This window comes from Staurois parvus, unplaced genomic scaffold (genome assembly GCF_062004578.1).
Source record: "Staurois parvus isolate SC_StPar_1 unplaced genomic scaffold, SC_StPar_1.0 ptg000091l, whole genome shotgun sequence".
Classification (NCBI taxonomy): domain Eukaryota; kingdom Metazoa; phylum Chordata; class Amphibia; order Anura; family Ranidae; genus Staurois; species Staurois parvus.
The window spans coordinates 5,694,943-5,709,346 of record NW_028317887.1 but is presented as its reverse complement, the minus strand read 5'-3'; positions in this window follow the sequence as shown (position 1 = coordinate 5,709,346).

The following is a 14,404-nucleotide window of genomic DNA, read 5'->3' as shown; positions in this document are numbered from 1 at the left end:
TGTGTAGCCTTGGGATGGTGGGAGTTCGACCACGAAATCCATGGCTATCATTTGCCAGGCCCGTTTGGGTATTGGCAATGGACGCAACAGTCCCCATGCCCTGCTCCTGGAAGGCTTGTTCCTTTGGCAGGTGGGACAGGTTTGGACGTAGCGCTCGCAGTCCTTGATCATGTCTGGCCACCAGAACGAGCGCTGAAGTAGTTCCAGAGTTTTTGTAACCCCGAAGTGACCCGCCATTGGATGGTCGTGGCAGTGCCCCAGGACCAAGGTTCGAACTCCTTCTGGGACCATGATCCGATCTTCCTTCCAAAACAGCCCCTCGCGGTTCTGGAGAGGTGACCCAGACGGAACTGGCAGTCCTACGGAACCATCGATAAGTCTGAAGCGAAGTTCCGTTTGTAGAGCGAGGAAGCTTCCGGAAGGTAAGATGGTGTCAGGTAACACTGCATTGTCGGGGTCCTCAAACATGCGGGACAGAGCGTCTGGTTTGGTATTCTTAGAACCGGGTCGATACGTTATATGGAATACAAATCGAGAAAAGAAAAGAGCCCATCTCGCCTGGCGAGGTCTCAGTCGCTTTGCCGTTCTTAAATATTCGAGGTTTTTGTGATCCGTGAATATTAGGATTGGGTGTGTGGCTCCTTCCAGTAAATACCTCCATTCTTCTAGAGCGGATTTAATAGCCAGGAGCTCCCGATCTCCAATGTCATAGTTTCGTTCCGCCGGCGTCAACTTCCTGGAGAAGAACGCCACAGGATGCAGTAGCTCCTTGGTACCATTCCTTTGGGACAGAACCGCTCCTACCGCGTTTTCGGAGGCGTCCACTTCCAAAACATATGGGAGAGAAGAATCCGGATGGCAGAGAATGGGAGCAGAGGTGAACAACTTCTTGAGCGTTTCGAACGCCGTCTGGGCTTCGGGAGTCCACTTAAAGCGGACCCCTTGTTTCGTCAGTTGCGTGATTGGGGAGACCAGACCAGAGAAGTTCCTAACAAACTTTCTATAAAAGTTTGAAAACCCGATGAAACGCTGGACCCCCTTCTTATCAGCGGGTATTGGCCAATCTAAGATCGCCGTGACTTTCTGGGGATCCATCGCGACCCCCGCGGGAGAGAGAACCAGTCCTAAGAATGTGATTTCGCGCTGTTCGAAACAGCATTTTTCTGCCTTGGCGTATAGCCCGTGTTGACGCAACTGTTCCAACACCCGTGACACGTGACTTCGATGAACCTCCAGTGAGGGAGAAAAAATTAGGATGTCATCCAAATAGACTACCACGAAAACACAGAGGAAATCACGAAAGACGTCGTTGATAAAGTGTTGGAAGGTTGCCGGTGCGTTACAGAGCCCGAACGGCATTACCAAATACTCATAGTGACCGAATCTCGTACGAAAAGCCGTCTTCCATTCATCCCCCTCCCTGATACGAACAAGGTTATATGCCCCCCGCAGGTCTAATTTAGTGAAAATCATTGCTGACCTCAATCTCTGGAGGAGCTTGGGGACTAGGGGCAATGGATAGCGATTCTTTATCGTTATCTTATTCAGATCACGGTAGTCTATGCAGGGCCGTAACGATTTGTCCTTTTTTTCTACGAAGAACAACCCAGCTGGGGATGTGGATGGGCGAATAAACCCCTTCCGAAGGTTTTCATCAATATATTCCCTCAATACTCCCGACTCCAGTTCCGATAAAGGAAAGATACGGCCAAACGAGATTTCAGATCCGGTTAGGAGGTCTATGGGGCAATCGTATGAACGGTGCGGGGGAAGAATGTCTGCTCCTCGCTTACTGAACACGTCTAAGAAGTCATGGTAGGCCGGAGGAATAACCTGGGATAGATCGGTATCACCATCCAAGCACAGAAGAAACTGGGGAGCCACGGACCCTGCGACGTGGCAGTGGCTCAGACAGTAAGGTGACCGAAATTGAACTGTTCCCTTTTCCCAATCAATCTGGGGATTATGGGCCCGCAGCCAAGAGAGCCCCGGGATGATTGGAAAAAGGGGGGATGCGATGGCATCCAGACGGAGGAACTCTTGGTGATGGTCTGCCATCGTGGTAAAAATTGGAGGTGTCTCCTGGTCCACCACCCCTGATTTTATACTAGACCCGTCTGCCAAGAAGATATTAAACCCCCTTTCTTTGGTCTGGAGGGGGATCTTTTGCCGGTGAGCAAAAGTAAGATCGATGAAACAACTACATGCTCCTGAGTCAACGATTGCGGTCACTGACAATGTTCCTCCGGGGAGCTGTAAAGACACAGGTATTGCCAGGTAACTTGACTGATCACCCCTTCCTGCAGGTAAAGGAAAAGAAAAGGAAGCGGACTTACTCATTTTTGCAGGACAGGAGCGCACCTGGTGACCAGCTTCCCCGTAGTACAGACATAGGTTCTGTGATCGTCTCCTCTGACGTTCCTCGACCGATAAGGTGGATCGGGCCAGTCCCAGCTGCATGGGTTCCGAGGTGTCCCCTGGTTCCGTGCTTCGGGTATGATTCCCTGGGGCAGGAGCTGTCTCTCTTGGTGGGATCCATGCCACCCTTTGACCCTGGCTGCTCCTTTCCAGCCGACGTTCCCTTAGTCTACGGTCAATTTGAATGGCCAACTCAATCAGTTTTTCCAGGGAGTCAGGTAGGCCTACTCGTGCTAACTCATCTTTGAGCGACTCAGATAGCCCGATGCGGAACTGGTGACATAATGCCGCATCGTTCCATCTGGTATCTCCCATCCAACGCCTAAAATCTGATGCGTATTCTTCGGCTGCCCGGCGGCCTTGCCGTAGAGAGTATAGGGTAGCCTCTGTGGAAGCAGCCCGCTGAGGGTCGTCATATAACACTGCCATGGCCTGAAAGAACTCGGTCACGGAATCAAGATGAGGGTCGTGCTTCTCCATCAGACGGTGAGCCCAATCCTGGGGCTCATCCTGAAGGAGAGAGACTATAAACCCCACCTTGACGGTCTCGGTGGTGAACGTGCGGGGCTGCAAGTCAAAATACAGGGTGCAGGCGTTCCGAAAGGCTCGGAAGCGGCTTCGGTCTCCACGGAATCGTTCTGGCAGGGGAACGCGGGGTTCAGGAGCTAGGGGCGCGGCAACTGCTCCGGGTGCCGGGGTAGCGGGTGATTCCGCAGTTGGAGGACTCTGAGCAGGGGGAGTCAGGGTGGCTAACGACTCCATGCGGTCCTCAAGTCGGGTGCAGCGGCTGTGGAAATTCTGAACAGCCTGGGTCAAAGTGGCCAGGTGCTGGCATATATCCTCTAGGGACGCCGGTCCTCTTCCTGGCTCTGTCATGGCCGCAAGGTCCTGTTAGGATCCGCCAGGTGGTGCCTCAGGCTGCCCACTGGATAGACCTACCCAGAGCGTGGAGTCTAAGCCCGGTCTGTGCTTTCACCAGAGCCCCTGATGGTGGGGATGGACTTGTAACAGACCAGGGCCAGGTCACGACCTCCAAGCAGGCCCACCAGTGGCAGAGGGGCCGGGGATGTATGCAGGTACCGGGGAGCCAGATGTGAAGAGGACGGCGGGACTTAGCAGGATGGTCACGAGCCGTGGTCCCGTGGGGTAAGCGAGGTACCGAATCAGAAGGCGAAGAGTAGTCAGGTCACATGCAGGGTCAGCAGGGTAAATCAGTCCGCAGAGTGGTCAGACAAGCCGGGGGTCAGGATAGGAGAAGGCAGAGTAGTCAGGAAAATCCGGGTCAGGGCACAGAAGAAGGCAGAGTAGTCAGGGCAATCCGGGTCAAATCTCAGGAGAAGGCAGCGTAGTCAGGGCAATCAGGGTCACACAACAGGTACAGGAACTCAGGATCACAGATAGACCTTGCGGCAATCTGTGACAGTGCAGGGCATCTTTAAATAGTGCGCCCTGCACTGTCATTGGCCGGCCAGGACGCGCCCCCGGCTGTCATTGGATGCCCGAGGCGCGCCTGCGGATCCTACTGCGCATGCGCGGCGTCCTGTCAGCCGCGGCTCGCCGGGACCTAGTGCCTGTGTCCCGGCGTGATCTGCCGCCAGTGCGCATGCGCGGGGAGAGTAGCTGCGATCCCTGACAGGTCCATTTACACCCACCAGTCTATAGGGATGAAAGGACCACCCGCTCAGGTCCACCTGAAAAACTGACAGTGAACCTGATCAAACCCTTCAAGCTATGCCAAATTCTGGGTTTCAGAAACAAAATAACGTTTATTCAAACATGAATTAAAATCATCTGAAACCCACTGCTAAATAAGTGAATTATTGTAGTCAATCTTTATCTAACACAATGCACAACAGATATGATAGAGCCTTCAAACTGTATCATAAATAAATTGCACTTAGATGTCCCTATCGTAAAGTATAGTATACTAGTAATATACTTTATGAATTATGCATGTGTCCCCCTGATGTATAGTACAGTATAAGGGTTAATATATCCACACGTTATATTTGCATTATTGTCAAAGTGGTTTCAAAAGTTCCACCAGGTATCCATATCTCAAATATTTAACACTCTACCGAGGAACACCCAGAGCTCACTTCCTTGCATGCCTTTATATGAGACCTCAAGTAAGCTGACAGACTGTTCCATGCCCCATCCGCCAGGGTTAATTTGCCCACCAAGCATCCCTCCTTTTACCAGCCATTCAGTGTAACTGAAAACGTTTTATTTGTACTACTATCTATCTCACCAAAGGTTTATTGGCTAGCTCTTGGGCAATCACCCTTTTTGCAGCTTTCTTTTTGATTATATTATTGGTTGCTGGACAATCACCCTTTTTGCAGCTTTCTTTTTTGATTATATTATTGGCTGCTTTATTTTTATTTTAGTGTATGGTTGATTTTAAAAATTAAAAAAAAAAAAAATAATAATTTTCCATGCATGGACACATAGGATAACATGTTGGGGAGTTTCCTGGCTGTAGAAAAAAATGCCAAAAGTCAAAAACAGCAGCTGTAAAAACGTCCAGTGTGCATGAGGACTAATGATTAAGCACTGCTTTTGTTTTCTGAAGACACCATAATATGCATGTGGGTATGTTTTTTTTAACATACACTGATAAAAAAGATCTGTGGATAACCTTTCTTTTTACAGAGAAAATCAACAAACTATGTGATATGACCAAAGTTCTGTAAACCTTTGCATATGACTGTATCGCTATGTGTCCCTGAACTGCTATTCATATGCTGCTTACACATGCAAATGCTCTAACAAGAATATGAGTCGGGGCAGTTAGAAGTGTAAATCATTCATGCTGGCTGGAGAATGAGAATGCCAATAGTACATGCACACATCAAAAATGCAAAAATGCAAGCAGATCTCTACTACTGTATATGAAATTGCAGGAGGCTTGAAGTGTATGTATGGGCAAAACTTAAAACCGTATTCCACATTGAATTTGATTTATAGCCTATTCTTATTATTCTGAATGACCTTGAGCCCGGGTTCACATATATGGGGTGTAGTACATCACATGTCATTCGCATGTGATTCGCACAGGAACCGCACCGCATTCCTGTGCAAATCACATGCGAATTGTGTGCGGTGCAATCCAATCGCACCGCACCAAAAAGGTGAACCCTTTTTTTTGGTCCGCACTAGAATCGGATCGCATGAGTATTCACACCTATGAGATCCGATTCTGCACATCGCACCGCGTTTTGCGGACCGATTTCAGGGTGTTGTTAACTTAACATACACACCTGCAGCGGTTCGCATGAACAGGGTGTGATTCTGATACGGTGAGGAATTTGCACAGAAAACGCTGCAAATTCAACACCGCATCAATGTGAAAGTGTGAACCCAGGCTGAAGTTTAAAACCCAACCCTGGGCAAACAAAAAGCAATCCTTTGCAGTGAGGCTGAGCTTGCACTGCAAGGGTTCATTGTTTGATTTGTCTAGGCTAGGGGAAAGAGAAACTGTGTTACTTACCTGAACCTCCGCTCCCCCAGCAGGCAGGGCTCCCCCATGAGGAGCCAAGGATCGGGTTCCCTATCAGGCTCTGCCCACCTAACAACTCAAATTCACGTCAGCTGTGCCTGTTGGGTTGGGTCTCTGACAGATACATAAATTGGGTCAGGGGTGTGAAAGCTTTTGAAAAAAACACTTGTCCAGGGACTAAACTGGGGTCCCATCTACTTGTCCCTCATGACAATCTACTTGTCCTGGTAAAAGAAAAAAAAAATTCTAAACAAAACCGTATTTAATTCTGAGGTGCTTTTAGGAATGTCTGGGGCTTTTAAAATGAAAGGGGCTTTATGGTGAATGTTTTTTTTTAACATTGCACTGTTTATCTCCTCCACACATCCCTGCCTGTCTCCAGTACCACACCCGGGGACTAGCAGGGAGGGTAGAGACCTTGCAGTGTAATGAGCACCAATTGGGTACTTGTCAGGAAAGGGGAGTGTCGGGCTTTCTTAACGCTCAGCAGAAGCGCATCTGCTGAGCAAGTAAATGAGAAAAAAATAAAAACTTTATTCCTCCAGGTTACCCATACACTCAGAAACACTTCGGTGCTCAGTACTAGTGCCTGCTGAGCAGCTAAATCAAGCTCTGGTGTCCGCTCTGTTAAAGCATAAGTTCACATTTGAAAAAAAAATAATACATTTTTTTTGCAGGTAAAAAAAAAAATGCACATTTATTTATTTTATTTATTTTTTAAGAGCCTGTAAGCATTGCAGCAGTGATCAGCTGGCCATGGGTGTAATGCAGGACTCCTGCAGACTGTCAGTGTAATCTGTCTGTCCGTACATCATATGGAAGAATCAATGAACTACCACAGCGCTCAACAGCACCTTGGTAGTTCATTGAGAGCTACAAGCCAACATCCGCAAAGGATGTCAGTACTCATAGTTAATTCATTCACAGAACTCTGTGAATGGATGATGGGGCCGTGTGGGCGGATCCCCGAATAGCCACACTTTTTTCAAAAAGTGACAGCTGGTACGAGGAACTTCTCCCCATACTGCTGTCACAGAGAGGGCTTGCATCGCCAAGCCGCTGCAGGATCAGGAATATGTTATATGTTCCACCTTAAATATGGGTAGAACATGTAACATGTGCTCGACGGTGAACTTATTTTTTATCCCTTTCACTGCCAGAGCCCTTTTTTCGTTTTTTTTGCACACGTTTAAAAAATCAATTTAGACCTGAAGACTACACAAAACCCCTAAACATTGTATATTTTATGAAAGCAGACTCCCTAGAGAATACAACAGTGGTAGTTTCTAGTACAATGATTTTTATTGGTTTTCTGTTTTTTTTTTTTAAATAACAACATGCTAGCAAATAATACGGTCCCTCGCAGGGAACCAATGTGAAATTGAACAACACATTTTGTGGCACTCCTCAACAAAGGGTGCCACATATAGGGGCAATATGATCAGCTGGCTGAAAACACCAAAAAGTAGTAAAACAAGGAGGAGGGCTGTGATAAAAACAAAAAATAATTATATGGGGGTGGGTCTGGGAGGGAAAGGAGTGGAGAAGAAGACAAAGATAGAAAAAAGTGCAGGCAGAAAGAAAGCATTGAAAAAAGGAACAGGAGCGAGTGAAACTTTAAGCAAGAGCCTCCTCTAGTAACGATAACTAAACTCGACGCAGGAAGTTTAGCCGCTATAAAGAGATAAGTGGACAGTTTCTGTTGGTGGGACAGTAGGCCAGGTAGCGGGCAATGGTGGAGCTCATGGCGAGGGTCTCTACGATAAGTAATATGGAAAAGAGATGATAAAAGGCCATAGACCCGGGACCAAAAGCTCACCAAACGCGGGCATGTCCACCATACATGAATCTCATCTCCACGAAGGCCACAGCCTCTAATACATCGATCGTCACAGGATGGGTTCACGTGTGCAGTATGAGCCGGGGCCCAGTACCATCAGAGATGAACCTTGTATGCCGCCTCCATAGTAACGGTATTAAACAAACATTTGGCAACAGCCGACCAGGCCCTGCTCCAGTCCTCCGGAGCTAAGGAGGAAGCGAGATCACGTTCCCAAAAACCAAAAAACCAAATCAGGGCCGAGATTGGGACAGGGGCACAAGCTGGGATTTCCAGCAAAACCCATCGAGGGATGTCTGAGGTTGCGTGTAGCAGTGTTAATTTCACAATTTGGACTGCTATGTTGCATTTTGTTACGATGGGAACCCAGAGACCCCCTCTCAGTCTATGGACATAGAGGGTAGTGCGTGCCACTCTGGGATGTTTATTGGCCCAAAGAAATGCCAAAAGTTTGTTTTGGAGGGATCGCAAGAAAAAAGGAGGGATTCAGACTAGGAGGGTCCTGAAAAAGTAAAGGAATTTAGGGAGCACAGTCATCTTGATTGCGTTGATCTGCCCTATCCAGGAGAGGGAGGGGAAATGCCACAAATTCAAAAGAGAAGTTACCATACATAATAGGGGATAGTAATTAGTAGCAAAGGGAGAGGAATAAGAGGAGGCTAACTGCACCCCAAGATAGGTGAGAAAAGAGAATGTCCAGCGGTACAGAAAGGAAGATTGAATGAGGGGAACCATGGAGTCCGGGAGAGACGATCAGGGATGTCGATTTGGGAGGCTTGATTTTGAGGCCCGAGATATCCGCAAATCTGAAGTGCAGGAAGTGAAGATTGGGGAGCATAGTGATCGGGTTAGTCAAAGTCAATAGGGCATCATCTGCAAATAAATTTACCCTATAGGAGGTCCCGGCGTAAGGGATCCCTGTGATATTAGAATTTGCACAGAGAGCTATCGCCAGCAGTTCTAGAGCCAATATGAAAACAGCCGGGGAAAGAGGACACCCCAGACGAGTTCCCCAAGCAATAGTAAAGGAATTAGAGGAGAAGCCCGCATAACGGACCGAAGCCTCCAGGGTAGAGTACAGAGCTGACAGCCAAGATGAAAAGGAATTCAGCAGGTAGTCCCAGGAGAGGGTGTCCAACGCTTTGAAGATTTCTAACGAGAGGAGGAACCCAGGGATGTTCTGGAGAATCATGAGAGAGACGAGGTGTACCAACTTTTGAACATTATCCGCTGCTTGTCGGCCTGGAACAAAACCGACCTGGTCCCTGTGTATTAGAATGTGTAGATATCTGTTGATATGGGAACTCAAGAGTTTCATGTCTTCGTTCAATAAGGAAATTTGGCAAAATGCTTGAGGTTCGTGGGCTTCCATCTCCGATTTCAGGATCATAGAGGATGGTTTACTAACCTCTCGCAGAACGCTGAAGTAAGCGGTTAAGTGAGGGACCAATAAAGGAGAAAACTTGTGGTAATAAGGGCTGGAAAATCCATCTGGACCAGGGTTTTTAAAGAGCGGATGGACCTAAGGGCCTGCACCACCTCCAGTTCTGTAATGGTTGCATTTAACGTGTTGCAGGCAGATTCTGAAAGGGATGAAGTCGAGATCATGGAAAAAAGCGTCGGCTTTTTCGATAGAAAAGGAAGCAGGCTGGGAGCAGAGGGAGAAAAGTATTGAACGAGTCTACTATTCTCTTAGTGTCGGACGAGAGATCGCCCCCGGCCATGCGTCTGATAGGTAGTAGTGCACCGAAATGAAAATTTTGGTGCCGAAACCCATACCAAAAATTCAGAGGGCATGTAGCCGAAAACCGAAGCGAAATGTCTGCGTATGTGGGGGTGGGGAGGCTCCAATTTTTTTAATTTTTTTTTCTACTTTTCATGTATATTTTTATTTTTTTTTTAACTTATGATTTTATTGCTATCACATAGGGGACCAATAGTCCCCTATGTGAAAGCATATGAGTGACAGGTCCTCTTTGTAGGGGGGAGGGGGTGAGGGGCAGTGTGTGCAAGGAGAGGAGCAGTGTATACAGTGATGGAGCAGTGTATACAGAGAGGCTCCCTCACTGGCTGTCACTATATGTCAGTGCCGATTTTTAAATGGCTTTTTTTTTTTCTTCACTATAGCTCACAAAACTAGTTGTCACTTTCCTGGAGCTAAAGGAAACTTTGTTGCTTTTATCTCAGGAAAGAAACTAAAAGGAAACTTTGTTTCTTTTAACTCATAGAAAGAAACTAAAAGGAAACTTTTGTTTCTTTTAGCTGAGGGGAAAGTGACAGCTAATTCTGTGAGCTATAATGAAAAAAAAAAAGCTCTCTCTCCTTCCTCACTGGACTCAGCGAGAGCAGCGGGAGCCATTGGCCCCTGATTCTGTCAATCAAATCCAGTGATGAGGAAGCAGAGGACTGGGCTGAGCCACACTGTGTTTCAATAGACATCCAAAGCACATCTTGCAATGAATCCGCACATGGGACACTCAAAGAAGAGGAGGAGCACAGGAGTGCCAACAGGGGACCCCAATAGAGAAGGATTGGGGCTGCTCTGTGCAAAATCATTGAATAGAGCAAGTAAGTATAACATGTTTGTTTTGTTTTTTTTTTTTAAATCTTTACAGTTACTTTAAGACTTGACACATTGAGTATCTACAGTATTTACTCAGCGTAACCTCACCCTTTATATTTTACCAAACAACTAGGTAATAGATGGCGTTTGCACTAAGATTAACTTTGTTATATTTTTTACTGAAACTTTGTGTGTGAAACTTTGTGGCTACTACCATTTTATTCTCCAGTGTCTCTTCTTTCAGGAAAAATGTACTGTTTGGGTTTTTTTTTAAATCTTCAGGCCTAAAATTACTTTTTTTAAATGTGTGCAAAAACCCCCTGCAAAAACAGATCTGGCAGCAAGCGTTAAAAGCCTTACTCCCCATCATCATCAGCAAGCAAGTCCATTCAGCATCTATGATAGGGGGGGTTGGGGGGGAAAACATTTCGTTGATATGCCCATCCTCCATTCACAGCGCATGTTTCATTGTAGAGATGCAATAATACAACTGCTATGAATGGGGTTGCTGAGTAGAAAAGATGGCTCTTTGGCTCTATTGACCCAAAGATTACACGGTGTGGGGGGGGGGGGGGGCTGTGGTGGGAATGTGGGGTTGCAGGGGGAAGATTTCAAGATATCAGGAGCCAGTAGCACAAGGGACACATCAGATTGTTAGTCTTACTCCAGCACTTTTACAACTTATTTATTATTTATTTCAGGTACTTATATAGTGCCGTCAATTTACTCAGCGCTTATACATATATATATATATATATAGTACATTTACATAAACAATTCAGGGCCAATTTAGACAGGATCCGATTAACCTAGCAGCATGTCTCTGGAGGAAACTGGAGGAGACCCACGCAGGCACAGGGAGAACATGCAAACTCAGGGCAGGTGGTGTCATGATTGGGATTGAACAGAAAGCCCTAGGTCTGCCAAGCATAAGTGTTAACCATTTAGCCACCGTTCTGCCCCTAATTCAATTCTGTGGGCTCTTCTGTCTCAGTCTTAATTCCTTGATGTTCCAGTCTTCACAGTAAAAAGTTAAAGTGGTTGTAGATATAAATCTTTTTTTTTAAATAACAAACATGTTCATACTTACCTGCTCTGTACAATGGTATGGCACAGAGCAGCCCAAACCTCCTCTTCTCGGGTCCCCCACCGGCTCTCTTGGCTCCTCCTCTCTGTTTGTGTCCCATAGAAAGCAGCTTCCTATGATTGCTTTCATGTGGGCTCGCTCCTGAGCCCTGCTGTCTGCCTTCATAGACACAGACCGAGGCTCTTGGCCTCTTCACCACATCACTGACTGTGACTAACAGCAGCAAGAGCCAATGGCTCCCAGTGCCTTAGCAAAGCCTGTGAGACCTGGAAGTGAAGGGGAAGTGCTGCAGACAGGCACAATGCTGCATTGAATGAGGGCTCAGATAAGTATAAGGGGGGGTGAGAGGGAGATATTGATGCCTAAACATTTTTTACCTTAATGCAAGGAACGCGTTAAGCTTCATGCATTCTACCATTTTTTAAGTTCTTAGAAGCCGTTAATTTTTTCTGCTCCTAAAAGCAAATTGGTGTTATCCTATATATCCAATATCCATGCACACTATTTTAGGCTAGTAGCATTTTTCAAGCATCCGCGTATAGTAGCAGAAAAAAAAAATTGTTTTTTGTAGAGTTCTTGGGAGAGTTTTTCTGGCACAAAAAAAACTAAACGCTACTAAAATGCTCCTAACATCAACTTCTAGCTTTTTCTTTTTTTTTTTTTAATACATGTACTGTAAAAACACTACGACCTCATGCACACTAACAATAATTTTTAACTCCACTCAAGCCAACAGCGTTTATCCGGATCATGCATTTTTGATTGTTAATTAATTTCATTGGCCAGAATAAATAATTTATTCTGGCCATTGAAATATATTAACACACAAGCACTAAACGCGCCTAGTGTTAACACGCATTTAGATGCATTTAAGCACATCAAGCATTTTTTTCGCCAAAACGCTGCTGCTCCAGGATGCCCTGGCAGTGTTTTTTTTTCCTGCCGCAAAACACTGCTAAAATCATATGTGTGCATGAACACACAGGATAACATGCAGGGGAGTTTAGAAGTAAAAAAAAAAATGCCTGACGCCATAGAAGCAGCTGGAAACACGTCCAGTGTGCATGAGGCCTAATAAAATGCAATCGTTCCTAAATGCTACTAAAATGCTACTAGAGACTTGTACTAAAATACTTTTATCAGCATTTATTATCCATATTTTTTTCTTTTTTCTAGCGTTTTTTGTGCATATAAAAACGCTAGTGTGCATGGAGCCTATAGGTAAAAAAAAATGTTTTGGCTTTATAGCCACTTTAATGGTGGACATTGCAGTCATCAGCAAGTCTGTTTGGTTGGAGAAAGGAATGGAGGAAGGAACAGGGGGGTCCTTATCAACCCAGGCTATGGGGTTGTGCGTTTCCATTGATGTACACAGTGTATGAGGACACAAGTCTAGTCCCTGCATGAAAAGGTGACTCCATAGCATGCTGCAAGAGAAAGCAGCCAACCTGAAACTGGAAACCTGTCATGGCACAGGTTAAAATGGAACATAAACAAGAATTAAAGCTGGTAAAGTGATTATAATTTAGGGTTGGATATCACTTTATATCAAATTATTCATACTTTGTGTGACTTTTTACTGTGAATTACTTTTTAGCCACTTGACATCCGCCCTATAGCGGTTTTACTGCTACAGGGCGGCATTCCTGTAGTCAAATCACGTATATATGTACATGTGAATTTTCCGCATGTGCGCCGCCAGAGGATCGCTTTTTGCTGTGTACTGTCACAGCACAAAGCGATCTACAAGTCTCGGCAAGCAGTTGCTCACCGGTACCTGCAGATCATCGGTCAGGGAGGAAGAAGAGAGCTGTATCTATGTTTACATAGATACAGTTCAGTTGTGATGGGGGAGTCATGAATTGTGTGTCTCTGCAGAGCCGAGAACACGATCCATCACTTCACATAGTAAAATCACCACCTAATGTACACCAAGCACATAGCTAAGCACACACTTAAAGCGGAGTTCCACCCAAAAGTGTAAGCTCCGCTTATTTGCTTCCTCCCCCTCCACTGCTATATTTGGCACCTTTTAGGTTGGAGGGGGAGCAGGTACCCGGTGAAGTGAGCTAGAAGTTCGGCCCCCTCCATCCTCACAGGTCCCAGAAGACTGCCGGACCAATCAGAATTCACAGCGCATCTCACGCATGTACTGTGGGCACCCAGCTGTGAAGCCACAAGCTGTAACCTGGTGCCCACAGTTGAGATGCCAGCGCCAGGGAGAGAAGGGGCTGCGTGAATGAGCACATCGCTGGATCCTGGGACAGGTAAGTGTGTATTAAAAGCCAGCAGCTACAGTTTTTGTAGCTGCTGACTTTCAATAAACACAAAAACATCTGGAACTCCCCTTTAATCACCCTAGATGTTAACCCCTTCCCAACCAGTGTCATTAGTACAGTGATTAGTGTATATTTTTCAGCACTGATCACTGTATTAGTGTCACTTGTTCTTACAAAGTGCCAGTGTAAAAATGTCCGCTGCAATATCACAGTCCTGCTATAAGTCGCTGATCGCCGCCATTACTAGTATAAAAAAATTTTTTTAAATCCCAGTATATGTACCATAGTCTGTAGAATCTATAACGTTTCCGCAAACTAATCAATATACAATTATTGGGTTTTTTTTTTCCAATAATATGTAGCAGAATACATGTTGGCCTAAGTTTATAAAGAAATGTGATTTTGTTTTTAATTTTATTGGATGTTTTATAGCGGAAAATAAAAAAGGTTTTTTTTTAAAAAAAATTGCTAGTCTTTTTTTGTTTATAGCGCAAAAAGTAAAAACTGCACAGGTGATCAACTACCACCAAAAGAAAGCTCTGGGTGAAAGAAGGGCAGAAATCTCATTTGGGTACAACATCGCATGACTGCGTCATTGTCAAAGTAACGCAACACAAAAAATGGCCTGGTCAGGAAGGGGGGTAAATCTGGAGAGCAAATGGTTAGTTATACCCAGGGGCGGACTATTTGGAAACTTGGGCACTGCCAGAGGGCC